The sequence below is a fragment of the Maniola jurtina genome, chromosome 12, assembly GCF_905333055.1.
Source record: "Maniola jurtina chromosome 12, ilManJurt1.1, whole genome shotgun sequence".
Classification (NCBI taxonomy): domain Eukaryota; kingdom Metazoa; phylum Arthropoda; class Insecta; order Lepidoptera; family Nymphalidae; genus Maniola; species Maniola jurtina.
Window position 1 is genome coordinate 14,715,569 of NC_060040.1, and position 18,019 is coordinate 14,733,587.

Sequence of the window (18,019 nt, forward strand, 5' to 3'; positions counted from 1 at the left end):
CCATACTTCTATATTCCCCATTCTAGTCCACATTAATATTATAAATGCGAATGTGTTTCATTGTTGGTTTTCCTTTAATTGCGCTGCAACGGAGCACCAGATACCTATATTAAAAGACCGAGAGAGCTATGGTTACATTTAATCCCGGAAAAATTGAATTCCCACGGGATTTAAAAAAACTTTAATGTCTGTGGACCAGGACGCACTATTACATATTTCGAAATGGCATCTCTTTGTTTGTTATGTCTTTACACCTTAACTACTCAACTGATATTAATGAAAGCATAAAGTTTCAAAGTTGTGGCTGGAGAAGCACTTTTGATTAATAAAATAGCTTTTCTTATTCATTGGAATATAGATAGGAATTAGTGTGTTTTTTATTGAGGAAACGCAAAAAAACATAGCGGGATTTTTAAAACCCTAAATCTAGCAGTCGCGGGAGAAGGCTAGTTTATAAATCTAGCGAAAATAAACTCGTCTCTAGGACCCATTTCATTTAAAAAAGTTGTTGAGCTAAGCGTTTCATTCCACCTTAAATACTTTTATTTCAACCAAGATGAACAAGATAAAAAGTTCTTCTTAACTAGGACGCAGGAACCATAAAAGAAAAAGAAATTCAGGCTTAACATCACGAAAAACCGTCGAAATCGAATTTAACTTTGGTCATAAACAGTCCAAGAAAACAAGCAGCTGCAGTAAACAATTCCAAACTTTGAACCTAGATTTTTACGAGTGAAGAGTACAAACTCCGTGTTGTAAAATCAAATTGGGAATTAAGTATTTACATTGAAGCCTGAATACTCATGCCATTATTGCCTTGGACTGTAGTAATAAAATGATGTGATGTTTTGCATAACGGTAGTTTATGGGGCTAGAATTAATTTAAAAAAATTAGACTTTCGAAATTTTTAACATAGTTACTGAAGTCATGTGTTTTTGAGAAATAGGGTCTTGACAGACAGACAAACAGACAGCGAATTGAAAGAAAAGAACACGTTTGTTTTTTCTTCCAAGTGATCCTATAAGGGTTTCTTTTGCCTTAGGAGATATGGAACCTTAGAAGTTAGTTTAAAAAAAACCGGCCAAGTGCGAGTCGGACTCGCGCACCGAGGGTTCCGTACTCGGATATTTTTTCGACATTTTGCACAATTTTGCAACATTGCAAAAATCTGTTTTAGGATGTACAGGTAAAGCCCTTTCATATGATGCCCCACTTGGTATAGTTATCTTATTTTGAAAATTGAAACACATTTTAATTTTTTTTTAAACCACAAATTCGCGTTTTTCAGATTTATTTCTGTACTTGTGCTATAAGACCTACCTACCTATCGAATTTCATGATTCTAGGTCAACGGGAAGTACCCTATAGGTTTAGGGTAGGATGGGCGGACGGACAGACAGACAGACAACAAAGTGATCCTAGTTATAAGGGTTCCGTTTTTCCTTTTGATGTACGGGACCCTAAAAAGTTGATTTACTTGTTTACAGTTATAGTAACACTGTCAATGAATTATTCAGATTGTGTAAAGTTGTTTGACTGAGCGCTGGGCGCTGGGCGGGCGGGCGCTCGTGCGGGAGGTTCAATCACGGAGGGCGATCGAATGGAACACCTCTCAGCTTGTACTGAATACCAACCGGTTGGGAGGACAGGCTAATGCTGTTTGAACGGCTTCAATGTTTATTGTAAACGTGATATATAGCTTTGACGAGTATACAATGAAATTCATTGAATACATTGTGATAGTTAAATTAGACAAACTCATACAGATCATCATCTTCATCAACTATTATACCTATACTCCTTTGGTTTCTACACCGCATCTTACCGGAACACTAAATCGCCTGGCGGCACAGCTTTTGCTGGTAGCGTAGTTACTAGCCACGACCGAAGTCCCACCAGACCAGACTAGTGCAATTATAAAATTCCAAACCTCTGCCGGAAATCAAACCCGCGACCTTCCACTAACAAGACCACAGCGCTTACCTCTGCGCCAGGGAAGTCGACAAAACCTTTGAGAATTTTATGGCCATGGTACGCATGAAATACTCGAAGTTATTTTTAACCCCCGACCCAAAAAGAGGGGTGTTATAAGTTTGACGTGTGTATCTGTGTATCTGTCTGTGGCATCGTAGCTCCTAAACTAATGAACCGATTTTAATTTAGTTTTTTTTTTTTGAAAGGTGGCTTGATCGAGAGTGTTCTCAGCTATAATCCAAGAAAATCGGTTCAGCCGTTTGAAAGTTATCGGCTCTTTTCTAGTTACTGTAACCTTCACTTGTCGGGGGTGTTATAAATTTTTAATTTACACTTGTTATATTTTATTTCAAAAAAAAATTTCAAAAGAAAAATAAAACCGACTTCAAAAACCAAAAATACTAAAAAGTAGAAAATAATTTTTGTTTAGCTACACATGTAATGTACCTAGGTATGAAGTCGAGCGAGCATAATATTATAAAACAAAATTAGAAATCCAAGAGTGAAGCTCGCCCGACTTCATACCTAGGTACATTACATGTGTAGCTAAACAAAAATTATTTTCTACTTTTTAGTATTTTTGGTTTTTGAAGTTGGTTTTATTTTTCTTTTGAAAATTTTTTATTTCACAATTTTTAGTGGCCCCACTGTACTATAATATGCTATGCCCAGTTAAAACCCTACTGTTTAGTAAGCTATTACAGTGATCGCGAGCAATTTGCTCTTATCCATTGAGGAGTTCTGTTCTCCATCTCCGAAGATATTCATCAGATCTTCACCAAATTTATATGGGACCACCTGCACAGTATACCCTTTCAAACAAAACTTTGAGTAATCGGGGAACATACATAAAAAAAAATAAAAAAAAAAAAGATCCCGACGAATTGAGAACCTCCTCCTTTTTTGGAAGTCGGTTAAAAAAGAATTATCCACGGTTTACCTTAGACCTTACTGCTTTAGTACGATACGATTTATTAAATTATATTCGTATAAATAAAAATAGATTAACAGAAGTTGCTCGCTTTTTAGTCCCAATTGTTTATAGATAACAAACAAACTTCTTAATTAAATGAAAGTTCTGTTAAGGAATTCTGTAGTTCTTTTGCAAAAGTTTGTTGAATCTAGAACAGTTGCTTTTGGTTTGTTTATTAGAATTCCGTTGTATTTGCTTGAAATTAATTTAATTTAGATCTAGTTTTAATGTGTTTTATTAATTCTTAATTAGGATTTCTTTGCATATTCTGGCTTTTGCAACCAGCGAAAACCTTCTAACATAAGAAAAAGTTAATAAGTTTAAATTAGAAAATCTTTGTTTTAAAATAAAAGCTTGTTTAATCTACTAAAAAGGTTTGAAACAAAATATACAAGTGTAAATTAAAAATTTATAACACCCCCGACAAGTGAAGGTTACAGATAACTAGAAAAGAGCTGATAACTTTCAAACGGCTAAACTGATTTTCTTCAATTATAGCTAAAAACACCCTCGATCAAGCCACGAAACAAAAAAAACTAAATTAAAATCGGTTCATTAGTTTAGGAGCTACGATGCCACAGACAGATACACAGATACACACGTCAAACTTATAATACCCCTTTTTTTGAGTCGGGGGTTAAAAAGTCCAAATACGAATATGCTATCATATGCTATTAAGAAGCTGCCAACTTCCATATCCATCATCAGGCTCTTGGTCATTGTATTTTTTGAAAAGTGCTCATGAAAACAAAGCTAATGAATCCAAAGACGGACCTGCCATATGCCATCAGAAAGTTCCAGTGTCCACTTCCTATTTCCAACGTCAGAGACGCTCAATAAAACCATACTCATCTATTGTTATTATAGCCACATGCCTTGATTTTGTCCCCCGTTCACCATTTTACCACCGAACCGCAAGAAATTGGCCGAGTTTCCATTCTTATGTCGTCGACATTCCATCTACACGCACGAAACGTTTTGCATCACCATTCCTCATACGCATGGCTAAGGTTTGGAATACTCTTCCGCGATTTGTGTTTACTACCAATTACAATCTAGGTATCTTATCTTATCTTATCTTTAAAACAAGAGTGAATAGGCATCTTCTAGGTAAACGCGTCCCATCTTAGGTCACATTATCACTTTTCATCAGGTGTGATTGTGGTCAAGCGCTTGCCTATAATGAATAAAAATAAAAAAATATAAAAATGTGCCTGCTTTTTAACTCTATCGAACAATAATTGGAAGTAGATAAAAATCCATTTACCAATTTTGACGGAATTAAAAGCTTTTCAAAACAAATTGCTTTTATTAGGTCCAAAATATTAAGTTTTTCAGTTAGCTAGTTTTAAATTAAATGTTTCATATTCACAGTTGACGCGGTGCCAACAATATTCGGCGCCTTTTACCAAATCGCTTCTACAATTTTCGAATAGCTAATGAAATAATATAGTCAATTTAAGAAAGAATTCTTGTCACAATTTTTCTGAAAGTAGGTATAAGTAAATATGTGTTTGTAAATATGGGTACTATCAAGACTAGTTGACCCGCCCCGGTTTCCACTGAAGCCTACCTATATAATAGACAATTAATAAGTATGAATCTGTTATATAGGCCGCAAAAGCCTAGTGGTTAAAATCGTCCGGCTGCTTTTTGGGAGTTCGAGGGTTCGATCTGGGAGGAGACCTTTAGCTTTTCAGAGTTATGTGTGTTTTAAGCAACTAAGTATCAGTTGCTTTAACGGTGAAAGAAAACATCGAGAGGAAACCTGTATGCTTCAGATTATCCACAATGTTCTCAAAGGCGAAGTCTACCAATCTACACTGGGCCAGCGTGACGGACTATTGTCTAACCCTTCTCATTCTGAGAGAAGACCTGTTCTCAGTAGTGGGCCGGCCATGGGTTGATCATAAAGATGATGATGAATTAAGCTTTGAAAGAATACAAACATACACTGATGATCAAAAGTCCAAAATTCACGCAAGTAGCCAGGGTGACCGTACTTCGATTGTTCAATAACTTTTTCGCTCCGAACTTTACTACTGTGATATTAATCATTTATGGCAATAAGTTTTGACGTTTTGTCACGCTGCCAACAAATATCAAGCACCTGTTGTCAGCCCGCACGCCTTCGCTACCGGCGGCATTTTCCTCGTCTCTCTGCCAACAAACTTCCAACATAAGCCTAGATCATGATCAGATAAGTGACTTTAGCTTATGAATACTTTTGGTTACTATTATTTGCCGTTATCATTCGCTTACATCTCGGTAGATGGATTTAGTTTTCGATACGAATCTTTTATTGAAATCTTGACAATTAACGAGTCAGGATTCTACATCGGTTTGGATTCAGGTTTTATTGAGAAGAGATAGCAAGAAAATAAGCCAGACTTTTTTGAAAAGGCTACATTTTACAATAGTTATATCACGTAACGAATTATTACTATGCTACGAGTATCTCGTAGTGCCGTATCGTGCTACGTCGTAGCTGCTGGGCTACTTTATTTTCTGCCAATGTGGTTTTTGCCATTCATTTGTCGATTTAAAAGCACTTGTTCAACTTTAATTGAATTAAAATTGTTTCTATGCTACTCTATCGCATATCTAAAACACAGATTCTACTCGGAATAAACAATCAAAGGCCTGTATTGGCGCTCTGTTTTGATCGAAATTTCCAATATCACAAATTCAAAGTAACACCATTCAATACTAGTCGTCAACTCCACAGCAACTGTCGTAAAGGACACAAAGCGACAAAGGACGGTGTTCCGGGAACTCGGGAACTTGGTAACACGGGAACCGGCTACCGTTCACAGAGACGTCAATTATACTTGCTAAATAACTTTGCTCCAAACGGTATTTGAATTAGAGATTCCATTGCTAAAGGATTGTGGAATTCTGTACACGATATCTGTACACTGGTTACTGGTAGATGTAGTTGATGCCCGTAACTTTGTCCGCGTGGGTTTAGTTTTTTGAATTCCGTGGAATTTCTTTGATTTTCCGGGATAAAAATAGTTTACGTCGCTCTCCAGATCTTTTACTATATTCAAACAGCCGTTGCGGCTGATTGAAAGACAACAAACCAATAAACCAACAAACGAACACACACGTTCGCATTTCTAATATTGGTAGGTAGGGGAAGTGATAAATATAAAAAATATAGGTAGTGATTAAAAGTAGCTGTCGTTATTGACCACCATGATTTATAAATGTACCAAGTTGCCAAAATGTTCCAACCCATAGATTGCCAAACAATTAGTTTATAATTTTTTTAAACAAAAATAGCGAAACAAGCGGGTACCTGACGTATCAAGAATGAGTTCATAAAAATTAGAAAATCAAAAAGAAAATTTACTGTGTCAACGTGCAAAACCACATGAAAATCTTTCAAGCATTGAGAGTTGATTGTTTAAAAAAAATCTATCTGTTTCGGACCTAAAAAGTTGCTCGCGTGCACCGACATCTTGCACTAAGCGAATTGCAACTAACCGGCAGCGCTTAAGAATTAATTGAACCGTTTATTTCTCTCCTTAACTCGTTCCCCGTCACCGAGGCGAAGCAGACGGGCTGCCCGCCTCATTTGTCCGCTCTTTACCTTCATTTATCAGCTTCCATGTTACTAATTGCTTTACATTAAATGCGGTGTCGGTGAATAGAGAAACTTACGTTGGGTCGTACACCAATAATTAACACTTTGAGTGCCAATGTATATTGCGCTATCATATCTCCCAGTGTCTGCCATGATTGACGTGAAAGTATCATTATCATGATCAACCCATCGTCGGCTCACTACTGTGGACGAGTCTCTTCTCAGAATGTGAAAGGTTTACACCATATACATTACATTATGGAGATCTCTCACGCAGGTTTCCTGTGAAGTTTTTGTTCACCATTAAAGCAAGTGAAAAGTCTAAAAAGTTAGAGCTGGGCGCCAGGGATCGAATATCCGGCCTCCCAAATAGAAAATTACGAAAAGACTTGAATCGACGCAGACGAACTCGCGAGCATCATATAGCTAAAAATATTAATCAACTGGCTCCGGTTTGTAATTTAGCGACAACAATGAGCTATTGACAGCGTAGCACAGTGCTACGTGGTGCTACGCAGTGCTACGCGAGCGGACATGACAGCCCTTTGTTGGTATTAAACGCGAAAATGAAACACTTTCGAATAACAATGAGGAAATTGTGGATGGTTACTTTTTACACAACTGCCCAAAAAAGGGAGTGTAATGTTTTCAGGCTTCATGTATGTATGTACATATGTGAGTTTTTATATTAATTAAGGTATTTAACTCGTCCATTTTATATTTATATTATACTTTTGGGGATACAAGGCGGTCACTGAAATTAAATCAGCGTTGAAGTATCTGGTTCCTCAATGTGCTTCACTTGAGCTGAAACTTCCATGAGCTCGAAGGACCGTTTGAATATTTGTCAAGTAGTAGAGATAACGAAAAAATCTATGGCATTAACTATTTAGTACTATATACCTCATTTGTCATGTTATATGGTTTATCAGACACGTATATACTGACGCCTCGAATAAACATTTTCCTATTTTTATTTGTAGAGTTTTAGTGAGTTAAACATAACTCGTATTTCAATTTAGTGAAATACACCAAATCGTCTTACAAAAGGCGAATAAAGAATGCCAGGTAATTCCCTCTCGCTGTTTATTTCTCCAGCAATCATCGAATAAAATCACCTCCAATACAAACTTCCAACGATTGAAACGTTATTTGTTGCCGCGAGAGGTCCCTCCCTCCTCCCGCTAACCTCCTTATTGGTTTCGATTCTGATGGCAACTAAATTTTAGAGTATTCACATCTTTTTCTTACCAATGGAATAAGAAAAAGACAGACATACATAATTTAATTGATAACTGTCAAACCTCGTCATTTTAGGTGCCAGTCTTGGTTTTAGAATCTGTTACATTAGCTACCAGTCTTGACCATAGTGTTTAGTTTTTATATTAACATCTTTAAAACTCACTCTCCGTCCTTTTTTATTTATTTAATTTATTTTTTTATTTTGTATGGAGACACCCAGTATTAAAACTAAACAATAAGTAACACAAACATAAAGCACAGACACCACAACTGTCTCCATTGAAAAGTTTACACACATTAAACACACCAAATAGCCGGGTATAAAAAGGTAGGTACAGCAATGAACAGATAGGATGATAGGTAAGTTACATAAAATTAAAAGTAAAACAAAAAAAAAAACAAAAACGAAACGAAACTGACTAGTGAAGCTAGTCAGTTTTTGACATAATGTCCCTAAGTGCATTTGTTTTTTAGTAATATTAAAAAGAAAAACCGGTCAAGTGTGAGTCAGACTTGCGCACCGAGGGTTCCGTAGTACTCGAGTATTTTTTCCGACATTTCGCACGATAGATCAAAAACTATTATGAATAAAAATCTGTTTTAGAATGTACAGGTAAAGCTCTTTCATAAGATTCTTTACTTGGTATATTAATCTTACTTTGAAAATTGAAAATACTAATTGTTTATGAACACTTTTTTTTTAATGTAACTACAAATTCATGGTATTGGATTTTTTTTTGTACCAAATCCAAACCTACCTATAGGCCCACGATCCAATATCAAGTACCCTAAGTCAACATTAAGTACCCTATAGGTTTTTTGACAGACACGACAGACCGACAACGAAGTAATCCTATAAGGGTTTCTTTTTTCTTTTTGAGATACAGAACCATAAAAAAGATGCAGATACTCTAAATTTAGTTGAGGGGAAGACATCAGAATCGTTATTTCGCAGATTATTTCGTTTTCTTCGCCTCCGGTATGTATGGCTCGAGTTGTTGTATTGAGAACTTTTCGTTAACAATTTGTTAAAGGTTTGTTAAAGTTTCATTTTCAATAAAATACGAAACAATTTTACTGAAGCAAATGCTTTTCAACGGGTTTGAGAGTAACTGCTGAGTTTCTCGCCGGCTCTCTGCAGTGGAATCAACTTTTCAAAGTTGTAAAGTCTTCACTTATCATAATAGCTACCATTTAACTTACATGAAATAAAGATATTTTATTTGAATCTCTTCCTTAAAAGGTTTTTTATGTTTCGCAATAGAAATACACACTTTGTTTAAATTACAACTCTACTATTATTACAGTTCATTTCCACTGGCAGAGTGATGCACAGACGGACGAACAGCGGAAGCTTAGTAGCTCACTTCAGTGGGTTTAGCACACTTCGGATACGATACCCTAAATAGCTTTTGAAGTATTTTACATCACAAGAGTTAATTAAAAATTTATAACACCCCAGACAAGTGAAGGTTACAGTAACTAGAAAAGAGCCGATAACTCTCAAACGGGTGAACAGATTTTCTTGGATTATAGCTAAGAACACTCTCAATCAAGCCACCTTTCAAACAAAAAAAATTAAATTAAAATCGGTTAAAGCTACGATGCCACAGACAGATACACAGACACACAGATGCATAGATACAAACGTCAAACTTATAACACCCCTCTTTTTGGGTCGGGGGTTAAAAAGTCGTTGAATGTACGTACCTTATGTAAAAGTAATACAACGTTATTTCCCTGCCGTATACTGGTAAAGCTTAGTAAAAACTCAATAAAGAATATGAAATACGGCGTCTGCCATTACATTTTACTTCCACTCGGCGAACAGGTATACTCATTTATCAAAGAAGCTTTGATTCGCGGCGCAAGTTAATCTTTCCGATTCACCGTTGATATCTTACTTTGCGTAAAAATGCTCAGAACTCCGTTTGTATAATCTCTGAATGACATTTGCTGACCTTTTTATAGTCCGATTTATAAAACTATGTACTTTTATGTTGTCAAAAAATAGACCTTTTATCGCCGTGTTTTTTTTATTCAAAAAAATCAATAATTGAATATTGTAAAATTGATTGAATACTAATACTAATATTATAAATAAAAAAGAGTAAAAACACGACTGCGTGACACTGCACATACATGAACCCTGAAAACATTACACTCCTTTTTTGGACAGTCATATAAAAAAGAAGAATATTAGCCATATTAATCGAGTATTAGAGGCGCCGGGATAACCTAACCCGTAGGTATAACTGGTAATGTGTGGCACAGCTTTCAAAAAATAAACGTTTTTTTCTTTCTTTCTTTCTAATTAATATTTCCCTTTCCCCTCTAACTAAGCGTGAAACTTGTGCTAGCAGTGAGCAGATAATAAGTACAACGGATGGAGTTTAAACCGCCGATTCCGAATTTCAATCCGTGCCTTAACCGTTGAGCTTTTGAAGCTTTTCGCGCCTCAACCGTTGAATGAACTTGATGAAATTTGAAATGGACCTGATGCCTTTTTATCGGGAAATGAAAGAATTCCCACTGTACGTGGAAGGTTCATGTTCAACAGTTAGTATGTGATAATTAAAAGACTGTCGCTATCATGCAATGTGAACGGGTCGTGATATTTGCTTTTCAGTCGTTCAGCCGGCGCTCTAAGCGCTACGTCAATGTCACTTTTTCCGCAATTTTATCTTTTTTCTGGCGGTATTTTATATTTACCTGGCTTTCGCATTGCGGCCCCCTCTCTATACCGTGTACCTAGATTGCTATCTTGTCCCGAGTAAAGGTCTATCCACACTAACAAGGCATGACCGTATTGTCAGGAAAGCTAGGAGTCGTATTTCAAACGGCACCTTAATTGTAATCTGGGAGCGTAAAAAATGAAAATGGTTTCCAAAATTTGCATTTGCAATTGGCAGCGATTAAAAACAAAAGCATTGGAACCTGATTATATTATTTGTAAGTATCTTTTAAAATATTATTTGGTGCCTTTGGTATTGACCTCGTTGGCTAACTAATAATACACAATCCAAAAGTAGCTTCTCCTTTAGCAAAGGTTGCCTGGTAGGGATTGCTCCAAGCAATAAGGCCGCCTTTGCACACAATTGTTTTTTCTGTTTTCTTCTTTCTGTGTTGTGTTCCTTCACATGTGTTTTTGTGTGCAATAAAGTCTTCTATCTATCTATCTAATATTATGTTGCAGATGAATTTTATAATCAACCGTTTCACTAAACCGCTAGTTGTTTCACAAAACAGCACCGTTATTTCGTTATGTAAAACTGCTAAGTAAGCTGCTGAGCTGTTTTACATAACGGAGCTGTTTTGTGACGCACCTTTCGAATGTCGAATGATGGATTGTTAGTAAGTTTTAGGCCTTATTCGACGCGCTTACGGTAATTGCCTGCAAAATTGCTATAATTCATGCTTCAAATTTCAAAAGCGACTACGCAGATAACTTTTTATTTTCTTCCAACGTAAAAGGACGAGGCTATTCGTGGATCCGCACAAAGTAGTCATAATGGCTTGAAACGTACTTCAGGATTTGTCGGGTTTAATGGAGACACTGTTTACAGAAAATCGTAAAAAGCTGGACTTCATGTTGGGATTTCGTGTTGAAAAGATTTTTTTAACGTTTATAATCTTTTAACAACGAAAGAAAAAATCAAATACTTTATCAAGTATAGCATAAAAAATACTTCAACGAGAAACTCAGATGCCTTTGCTAAAATACACTCAAAACTTTGCTTTAGACCTGCATTTAACATTTAGTTTATTCTTTAAAAACACATCTTTTGCAACTGGATACTTTGTTTTGAAAACTCTTGAAAGCTTTTAAATATCTTAATTGTATCAAAAAGAGTCTAGTTGGTAAAATAAAGTAGAATATTGTGAGGTGTCCTTACTCTTAGAACACCAGACTCTCGCTTATTATTTGATGTTTGTCTGTTTGTTATTTAAGTATTAACTATGTGTTCACGCATTATTCATTAATTAGATTGAGTTGAAACTTTGTTCAGTTGTTGTTGCGATTTGCAAGAATGTCTCTGACATAGTACTATCATCATACAATAGTGGTGCACAGGCCGTCGCATTGAAACGCTTGGGTGCATTGTTTATACTAGCTTGCCCACGACTTCCCCCGCGCCCCACGGGAACTGTCTTTTCCCGTGGATTTTCCAAAAAATGATTTTCATAGAAACCTTATACTTGTCCTGACAATTATAACAAACACAACAAAATAAAATTATCCAATTTGATGCAGTCGTTCGGAAGTTTGCGCGTACATACATTTCGGCGACTCGTTTTTATTTATATCTAGATTATAATTGCAACGCATGCGGGTTATATACTTATATACTTTACTATGTTTTTAACAATAAACAATTTATTTATTTATTTATTTATTATGAAAGTCGAAAAACATTATTTTATTATATTAACACATTCCCAAGCTCCAAGCTATTTTAACTTAAAATTATAAAGCTCGCGGCAAAGCTTTGTGTGTAACGCAGCGGAGGTTGTAATCAAGACCTCCCCTCCCCTCCCTTTTTCTTATTCCCCCCTTTGTCTGGAGGATACACCCAGATGCATTCTTATGTCGCACATTCTATAGCTTAGAAGCAAAATCGTCAAATTAATTAAAATGTATACATAAAGCAGAGTTTATTCGTCGCACACTCCACACAAACGTACTTTGGTTATCAACCAATCACGTTCAACGAAATTTTGTAGACAAAACAAGAAACAAATAAAACAAATCTCTGTGTCTGTACTCTGTAGTTGTATACAAAATGCTACAAAGATTCTATGAAAACTTTCGAGTATTGAGAGAGAGTAGATAGAAATAATGCTCCTCTTTATCTATTGAATATGTTCACGCTCTGAGTGAATCATAATATAAAACCCCGTGATAAAACCATGTCGAAAATTATATTCCAACTCTTAGGAAAGATATCTCTCCTCAAAGAGAGTTTGAACGATTCAGGTTTGATTTATAACGTGCGAGAATCTTTCCGAGTGCTCGGGATCTCTGCTATTGAATTGATGTCTTGGTTTAATGCACGAAGTTTGGAAGCCTTTTTTATTACATTTATTACCTACCTAATAAAGTATCTAGTAAGTTTTCTTCTTTTGCAAAGATAAGTTTTTTTTAATATTACGTTTGTCTTCTGAATAATATATTAAAGGAAAAGCTGACTAACTGATTGGCTGACTGACTGACTGATATATCACGGCACAGCCCAAACTCGTGGATGGATCGGGCTGAATTTTGGCATGGCGATCGCTATTATGACGCAAGAATCCGCTAAGAAAGGATTATTGAAAATTCAACCCCTAAGGGGCTAAAATAGGGAATTGAAGTTTTATGTAGTCCACGCGGACGAAGTCGCGGGCATAGGCTAGTCTTTACTAAAATAAACTAGTTAAAGCTTGCTCACTATTTTTCATCCGTATTTTCCGCGCTCTATCAATATCGCTTTTGCCTCCATTTAGAATGTTTTTGATCATTTTCACCCACGTGACATTTCGCACTGCGGTCGGTGGCCACAATCCGATATCGCTCGATTGCTATCTCGTGGCGAGTCGACACGTCCTAGCTAATCTGCTGGGGAATGGAAAATTGAGATAAACCCGTACTTCTGTCAATAGATTCAATCGAAAAATGATATTTTATTTCCTTTGTCAGGGATCAGACATATGTCTAGGCACTATAAAGCTGTATCAAAAGAAATATCTCTGGAGAGATGCGATAATATGACGCTCATAATTTAAAACGTTCTATAATCTAGAAGACTTCGTCATATAACTTGATACCTTTCACTTAGGTCTCAGATCTTACGAATTGAATATAGTATTCCTTTATACATTTGAATATCCTACATTCGCAATCTCCATAAATACATATTTAAATGCGTATTACGCCTCATGATATTCTTGTCTTGGAAGCCTAACACACTGGGACGCCATGGTGGCGTCACTGGCTACGTAGCTTTGGCTACCTACCGTAGCCAAATCAGGTTGCCAAATAAATAGCGCAACAACACAGCAGTGTAGCGAACTCAAACACGCGGGCGCTGATCTTGGCGATCAGTTAGCCACTGAGTGAGGAAAGCGTAACTTACTTGTAAACAAAATACTGGTGACTTGCCAGAGTATCCAGTCTCTTCTAAAGCTTTTAAATTAATCGTTAACTGACATGCATTTCAATACGAATTGTTTACCAGTGTGTTAGCGCTCTAAAACGGGAATTGACAAAAAATGTGAGGCTTTATTTGATGACATTTGTACTTGTTGGGAGGAAGGTCGCTGTGACAGGAACATATTGCTTCTAAAAGGCCGTATTTCTTGTTCCGCTAACCGTGAGAACCTGAGGGAGGGTACATTTTATTACACGGCGATATACGTGTACTTTTAAAAGATATTATCACTTAGTTTGGCTGTGTAGGAATCGTAAGGAACCGTATGACAATTTTGCTGACATGTTTCGCACAATAGAAATATCGTTTCTTGTTTTATTTTGAGGAGTGTCATGAAAATTATGTTCAATGGAAATATACATTTCTATGTAGTGTCTAGAAATGAGTTGATCCGTGGTTTGATGTAGAGATAGCTTGCATAATGTTAGAATGAAGACACTCCACGAAAATATTTCCGCGAGCACGAAATCGGGCGAAACCGTTAGTTTTGTATTTCTATTCATGTAGTTAGTATATAGTGAGATAAAGTTTGTAAGATTGTTTGTGGGAAGTAATCTCTGGAACCACTGAACAATTTTACAAATTCTTTCACCAGTACAAAGCTACATTATTCCTGAGTGACATAGGTTTTATTTTATTTCCAAAAATTAGAAACCCCTATGAAAATTGTATTAAGCTACCCGTGAGAAGCCGGGGCGGGTCGCTAGTATGTTATAAAGTAGGCACTCTTAAGCACGGTAATTACACGGTCAGGTTTTAATCGCCCAGGACTTTAATGCGGCCTCGTAAAAGATAACGGGGGTCCAAAACTTAACTAATTTTGAGCAGATAAGTAGTACCCGCACTACCTACACAGTAAACTATACTCGTAACAATTAAAAATAAAAGACCACATTGTAGGATAAATGTGTAATGTACTATATCCGTTTCGACAAAATTTCTGAACCAAATTGTCAGTCATCAATGTAGTGCTTGCTATCCTTTTCTGCAGGCAACATGGTAAAAGAGATAACAGCTTTCATTATTATTATTAGATGTTTCAGAATTTCGTAAATTCTTTATAAGTAGTTGAAATAAGAATGGACTGTAATATCATTTAGTATTTATTAGAGAAAATTGTAATACTTTCTGTCTTTACTCAATACGTTGAAATTTATTTTCACGCGTAACTGAAGCGGGAAAATTTTATGAAATCGGGGAATTTTTCTCGATTCGTACAAAATATACGTCCTGAAGGTTTTAGCGGAAAATGACGCTAATAAGGTTTGCACGCAGCTCGAAGATCGGTGGCGGGCAAACACAAAGGTCTTTATTTGATGAAGATTATATCGACAGTGATATGTTATGTGTAATGCGATTATTTGGTATGGTGTGTGTAAATAAGAAAAACTAGTCAAGTGCGAGTCAGACTCGCGCACCGAGGGTTCCGTACTCGGGTATTTTTTCCAAAATAGCATATAAATAAAGAAAAACCTGTTTTAGAATGTACAGGTAAAGCCCATTCATTTAATACCCCACTTGCTATAGTTATCTTATTTAAAAAATTGAAAATACTAACACATGAACACATTTTTTTTGTGGTGCAACCACATATTTACGGTTTCCGGATTTTTGCTATAAGCTCTACCTACCTGCCAAATTTCATGATTCTAGGTCAACGGGAAATACCCTATAGATACGACAGATGGACAGACGAACAGACAGACAGACAATAATTTTAAAAAAGTGTTATCCAGTTTTGGTACACTTCAATTTATTTATTAGTATAGACCTCCGCTTGTATAATCTGTATTTGCAGCTATGTGGGCGCCTGTGTGGATTGTTCTAACGAAAACAACTTATAGTTTCAGACTAGTTTAGATTAATCGTATTAGTGTATCAATTTTACTCAACCCAACTAACGCAAAACTTTCCTTTTTCCAGGTAACGCTTGTAATTACCACCGCTAAAAGGTTTGTGCTCAAAGTTCCGAGTTAGGAACGGAACTATGAAACAGTTCAACTACAGAACTCTGGAACTAAGGAACTGGAGCTGGCGATCAAACTAATTTCAACTTGACGCGCGGTGGTGCCACATTATAACCCCTAACCCTTGAAAGTTAGTTTTATTGTTGGTGCTTATAATTTTGTTAATATCAGTGGCGTTAGATGCATTGCTTACCCTAAATGAACATTGGGCCCATGATCATTATTTAGGTTCCCTGTAAAACTAGGAATTATCGCTAAGTACATTACACAGTGTCTTTGATAAATCATATAACATGACACGAGCCTGTTTCACAATCTTCAGCTATAAACTTTATCTAACAAATAAAAAGGTTACGACAGCTTTTGTTTTGGGAATATGTTTTGATAAAGTTCATCTGGCGATTGTGAAATAGGCGCTTAATGAGATATGTAGTTCCAAATAGTCAGTGCCATAGATTCTTTCGTTGTCTCTGCTACTTGACAAGTATTCAAACAGTCCTTTGCGTTCACAGAAGTTACCTGTAACAAGTGTAAGTTAAAAATTTACAACACCTCCGACAAGTGAAGGTTACAGTAACTAGAAAAGAGTTTTTAGTCACTTTCAAACGGCTGAGCCGATTTTACACCGATTGAACACTCTCGATCAAGCCACCTTTCAAACAAAATCAATTAAATTAAAATCGTTCATTAGTTTAGGAGCTACGATGCCACAGACAGATACACAGATACACACGTCAAACTTATAACACCCCTCTTTTTGGGTCGGGGGTTAAAAACTATCTTGTCAATTTTGTTTCTTTAAAAAGTTGGGTAGAAAACTTATGTCTTGTAAAGATTATAAACAGAAAAGTTTTCTTTCTGAGGATACCAAAAGCGGTGCTTTAACACAAGTTTCTCCTTAAAATATCACATCGTTTAAAACTTCGACGTTTTAGAAATTTTGAGTGGAAATTTCAACCAGCTTTGTATGATAAATTATTTACTTTTTAAATCAAGTTTTGTTGTGTACGCTAAACAAAATCAATGTCTCTTCTTCAGCATTTGACCGTCAAATGTGACTTTATGTTAGGCTTTTTTAGACAGGCGGACGGACTGACAGACAGACAGTAGAGGTTTAATAACAGGATTCCGTTTGGCACCGTTTGGGTAGGTACGGAAACCTTTTTTTTTTTTCGTGAGGAAAATCCGTCATGGATACCATCGGCAACGGGGGAGCACAGTGGTTATGTCGGACTCCTACCGACTAAAAACTTCATGAAGTCCCATCCCACCGCCGATGATGGAGCACAAGGGACCAACAACACCTCGTTACTCCGTCATCGGATGTCCGCCGCAGCAGACCCACCACGGAAACCTAAACCAACCTAATAACCTTGTCATTTACCTAGATTTGTTTTCGTTTCACATCCAGGTACTGAGTGACAGAAGTTTGAAACATTTTGGTACACAACGGCCCTTTGCAGGTATAATTAAATTTCTACCGCAGTGTTTAAAATGTATATTTTACGTATTCAAAGTAGTTTTAATTGCGTCGTCTTACTTTACATAGCCTGTCATAGGTTTTATAACGAGGGGCTCGTTAGGACTCCGCCCCGGGGCTCCGGGCGTCAGTTCGTACGCGACCTTACTCCTTTGTCTACTCCCATACAATAAGGCGCCTTATCTTGTCTACTTACTACGTCTTTAATGAATAAAATTAAGATAATTTATAGAATAGACTAGAATAGAAATATTTTTATTCAAATAAAATTTTGCTTGTACTCTTGAATCATCAAATGCATCTACCACTGGTTCGGAATGCCTACAGTAACCTGTCACTCTTTAGGTGGAAATCCCTAAAAGAGGCACTTGTCCAGTTGTGGACGCCTATCGAATGATAATGATAATTACAACCGTTGTTAAATATGTATACCTACTCGTACTTAGAGTTCGCAACAAAAACATGACCATAAAAATGATTGTTTTTAACCCCCGACCCAAAAAGAGGGGTGTTATAAGTTTGACGTGTGTATCTGTGTATCTGTGTGTCTGTGTATCTGTGTATCTGTGTATCTGTGTATCTGTCTGTGGCATCGTAGC

At 36.5% G+C, this 18,019-nt stretch overlaps 1 protein-coding gene across 7 annotated transcripts in view; it reads left to right on the top strand.

Annotated features, from left to right (window-relative positions):
* The window catches only part of LOC123870315 (syntaxin-binding protein 5), a 249,102-nt gene that overhangs the window by 70,639 nt on the left and 160,444 nt on the right, over nt 1–18,019 (top strand). The gene's annotated exons all lie outside the window — the stretch shown is intronic.